Source organism: Aulostomus chinensis, chromosome 1, assembly GCF_037954235.1.
Source record: "Aulostomus chinensis isolate RoL2024-O1b breed Wild chromosome 1, RoL_Achi_v1.0, whole genome shotgun sequence".
Classification (NCBI taxonomy): domain Eukaryota; kingdom Metazoa; phylum Chordata; class Actinopteri; order Syngnathiformes; family Aulostomidae; genus Aulostomus; species Aulostomus chinensis.
The window spans coordinates 6089978-6094902 of record NC_141320.1 but is presented as its reverse complement, the minus strand read 5'-3'; the positions used below and the strand labels follow the sequence as shown (position 1 = coordinate 6094902).

General features: G+C 42.3%; 1 non-coding gene across 1 annotated transcript; it reads right to left on the bottom strand.

Annotated features, from left to right (window-relative positions):
- Positions 1–3559: 3559 nt before the first annotated feature.
- On the bottom strand, positions 3560–3631 carry trnaa-agc (transfer RNA alanine (anticodon AGC)). The gene has a single exon. It is a non-coding gene; the product is annotated as a tRNA-Ala (tRNA).
- Positions 3632–4925: the final 1294 nt, after the last annotated feature.

Sequence of the window (4925 nt, the reverse complement as noted above, 5' to 3'; positions counted from 1 at the left end):
AGCAACTCTCACTACATCACTGTCGCATCATTTTGAGATTAGTAGCAACTCTCACCACATCACTTTAGCATCATTTTGAGATTAGTAGCAACTCTCACCACATCACTGTAGCATCATTTCTTAGGTTTTTAGCAACTCTAACCACATCACTGTCGCCTTATTTTGAGATTTTTAGCAACTATCACTACATCAATGTAGCATCATTTTGAGATTAGTCGCAACTCTCATTACATCACTTTAGCATCATTTTGAGGTTAGTCGCAACTCTCACTACATCACTGACAGCATCATTTTTAGGATCGTAGCAACTCTCATTACATCACTGTAGCATCATTTTGAGGTCTTTAGCAACTCTCACTACATCACTGGAGCATCATTTCTTAGTTGAGAAGAAACTCTCATGACATCACTTTAGCATCATTTTGATCTTAGTCGCAAGTCTTACTGTATTATTGACAGCATCATTTTGAGGTTTGTAGCAACTCTCACTACATCACTGGAGCATCATTTTATCCTTTAGATTGGGGACCAATAATTTTAATGTCCATTTTGGGGACATGTACTGTACACACACACACAGATTTATGAAAGTCACTTTCAGGTGCCTGAAATTCCTTTGGGGACTAAAGTCTAGAAAAGTAATTTGAACATTTGTGTGTACTTTGTTTATTGATGATAAGATTTACACCGACCAAGTCAGCCATATTGGCACCACAGTCCAATTGGCATGTCAGTAAACATCACCCAATAAACCCAGGTCTTCTGTCTAAATGTATGTCACTGAAACATACTGTATTGTATTGCCTCACACTTACAGCATACAAGGATGCATGGCGTGGGTGGAACTGCCTGAATCTCTTCTGCAATGGAAGTTTGGTCAACCGTGTGGAACATTCCTGCACGATCCCCTTTGAGTGGGAAAGTAGCATCAACACAGCACCACGTGGTCCACCAGCAGCTTGGATTTCTGCTCCTTGTCTTATAGTTCCACTTGACTTCTCCAAGGGAAGAGACTGCAAATAGTCAAGAACTCTGGGAAATTTGGTGGCTGTGGCCTCCTCAAATTCCACATTGATGTGGACACCAGTTCAAAGTTTGAAGTGCAGTTATCAACTCTGCACTGAAGTTGTTTCGTTAAAGGATAAATGATTTCCATTGTCCAATGATTTTTTTACATTCCAATCCTCGAAAGTGATGGACTGATACTGTAAATATGTAGAAATTCTCTATTGTTCCAAGTACAGATTCTGTGTTTATACATTGTTGTAGTTTTTATACTTGGAGAAACCAGAATCTAACAGGAAATCACTGTAGAAAGTTGGCTCAGTTTCATAAAGTAACAACTAAATAGCTTCAATTGACAGCGATTGACCTTAAACTTGGCTATTTTGATGGACTATGCTTGCTTTTCCACTGTCAAATGAACTTTTTAATGGGAAATTCCTGCTCATAGACTGGTTTGTTTCATAAATGAACCAGTAAGAGCCCTGAACTTAGAGAAGAACCTGAAAGGTCCTTGTTCTTCATGTGTTTTTCCATGATGGGCCTGTTTTCCTGCAGTTGAATGCACATTTATCAACACTAAATGGACTGTAATTTAATGAGTCCGGCCTGTGAAACCTGCAGTGTATTTTTACAGTTTATTCCATGTAATTTTGTGGAACAGTTCATTACTGTAATTTGACGGTATTCGTCTGGAAACTCTGCTGACTGACTTTTTACTGTTTTTTTTCTAGTTTTTTTTCTTGACAGTGTACACAGAGGTCTGGTGGTTGAGCCGGGGCATTTTTACAAGCTGCTACCCGCATTCAAAAGACAAAACGGTCCCAGAGCTGATTGACCCAGAATGGAAATGGCACCTCGCATTTTGTGTTTGTGCCCCACAACATTGTCTGGCAGACAGTTGACCTGTCAATCACACACAGAGTCCCGCCCCCACACAGCTGAGAAACGCAGCTCTCAGCAGCTGCCTCAGTCACACAGAAGATAGACGCGTTTCCTGGTTGGCGAGTGCAGACACAACTTCTGTGAGTGCAGGATTCACTTCTCTCATTGCTGTTTTTTCACTGTTGAGGTTTTATTCCTCCACCAACCTGCTTCTGTCTGGAAAGAAACAAATAACTGGAGTGCTGTACATCAACAGACGTGGAGTTTGGACACGGACGAATGAAGTTTGGCTTTTTATTTCTTCCATCAGATCAGAGCTGATAGGAAAAACAATCAGGTGGTTTTATTAAACCAGCAGTGAGCTGGACTTCAGCCCAGGTCCTCAGTCCCACTGTCAGTTCACTTCAACATGAACCAATAAAATCCAACCCTCACCTGGCCTGGAAATAAATAACAATTACATAACAATAACTCCTTTATTTCTCTCCTGTTCAGGTCCAGTTGGACTCACTCATCTCTATGTGGTAGGATTTCACTTCATGAGTTCAGAAGCATCTTCACATGAGACGCTGGTTCCTCACATTGATTGATCGTTGAATTCTGTGTTTGATCTCTGAATTCTGTGTTTGATGTCTGAATTCTATGTGTGATGTCGGAATTCTGTGTTTGATCTCTGGGTTCTGAGCATTGATCTCCTGCTTCAGTCTTTGATCTTTGACTGATTCTAAACTCATCAAAGGATCACATCAGCATCTTGGTCCAGACTCCAGATGGTGGTTTTACCAAGTGCACCATAGTCCTTGTTGCTGTCTGCTGTTGGGTCACAGCAAAGTAAGGAAACAGCCTGACGGTCCTCAGGAGGAAATTCAACAGCCTCCAAAGATGGAGGTGAATCTAGACCCTCTCATGTTGGCCATCCTTGATGAACTTGGGCGGTGCTCTGGTGCAGGGATGAGGTCATGGAGCTGATCTGGGAGCAGTCCTGATGTTAAATGATGGGATGAAGGACAGTGTGGAGGCAAAATGGACAAAATGTGTCAACATCAAATAAAGTTGTAAACCTGTTTGAAGTCTTATTTTGTGTTTGATGGACATTTTTAAAATCACTAATGATTTTTTGACTGAACGTCCTGGATCCTGTGGTGCCTGATGAGGAGACAACTTGAGTACAGAGTTGGAGAAGAGGGTTTTTGGAGGGGAGATGATTTTTGCAGTGCTACAAGTCAATAAAATGTCATCATGTTTCAAAATGTCCTCACTAAGATGGTTATTAATTCCTCATTCTCAGCTGCTACAGCCTTTAAAGAAACCCTTTGACTGGTGGATCTAACAAAGATCAGATGTTGTCTCCTCTAGAACATCAACAGCTTAACGTTGTGGGCAGGACTCCTACCTGAGCAGGGAGACCCCAATGGATTTCTAGTCCTGATAGGGAGAGGGAGCCTCCTGGGTCATGGAGTGGGGAACCTGATAGGGAGTGGGACGATCCACCCATTGTGGGTGATTGACAGGGCAGGTTTGATCTATGTTTTCATTTTCAAAAGTAATTTTGAACATTTGTGGACAGTTCGCCCACCTTGAACATGTAGAAGATGTCTTCTGATAGTGAATCGACTGTTGTCACATTTAAGGATCACTTTAGCTGACAAGGTGAAGGCTACAAAGGACCAGCTGGAGATGCCAGGGATTGAACCCAGGGCCTCACACATGCTCAGCATGCGCTCTACCACTGAGCTACATCCCCTCTGGTAGAGTCACTGTTTAACTGGTGAATGAATTTCCAGTTGATTTTAGGAAACCTAGAAGTTCCTCAGGTGCCATCAATCTTAAGTCACTCCTTCACTTTGTGTGTGGTTCAAAGTCAGTGGTTTTCATCAGAGCTCAACAACAGAACAAGCTGAAGTCTTCTGGAGAACGAGGGCACCGATCCCACCACCTCTCACATGCTAAGCTAGCGCTCTACCATTGAGCTCCTTCCTCTGCTCAGCAACATAACAGATAATGCAGGTTGACCTTCAGGCTGCTGGGAGGTCAACACCTGAAATATTTCCAGGATTCTGTTGTGTTGGTAGAAACAGTTTGAGGGAAGGAAACCCTCAAACATGATGATGTCATTATTAAAGGCTTTACTGCTCCAAACCTTTGCTTGTTCTTCTGGGGTTGTGAGAGGTTCTGAGTGATGAATGGAAACTGAAGGTTTAGGCATCAGTTCAAAGTAGCAGGAGCTTAAGGGGACATTTCAGATTTGTTGAAGTTGAGTCCGACTGCCTTCTTGTTCATGACGATGGTGATGTCAGAGTTCTTGCTCAGAACGATCCATGCTGTTCCTCCTATTAGTTCTGGAAAGTTGGAGCAAAACGTCATGCAGGGTCACAAGGTCACGTGTTTTGTGTTATCAGCAGATTTAATCTATAGAGTGAGTGACGTGTGGTGTGTTTGTCAGGAGCTTAAAGACCAAAGTTGTTGATGCACAAGAGAAGTACACACGTCAAAGCTGCTTCATTTTAATGAGTGAAACTGAAAATTGAGAAGAGTGACAACAAAAATGGAGACAAGAAGTCTTCTTCAAAACACACACACACACACACACTCACACACTCACACACACATAGTCATATACGTGCAGTCAAATGCCAGTAAATTCTGAGTATTTTTGAATCCATTTTCATTTCATTCTTTTCTTTATGTTGCCCCCTGCTGGACAATAGGTTTAAGGTTAATGTGGAAAAAAAGCAGACAATAAATACGACTGAACTATTATTGAAATGCCGGCGACTTCATTCGATCTGAAAGTTCATTGTTGACCAAACAGACACTGATACAACAGCCTTAAAGTCTACCTCCATCGGCTAAAGATGCCCCTGGATCATAAAGCACAGCTCGACTGCTGGCTAACATGCAGGCGTGGGCCTATCACTGAAATCAGCAGTCATGAAAAACTGTGCTAGGCCTCCAGACCCAAGCTTGAAGAGGTTTGACAACTGGACCCAGGAGAATTTTAACTGAAAACCCCTGCTCTGGAGGATCTGAGGGATGCA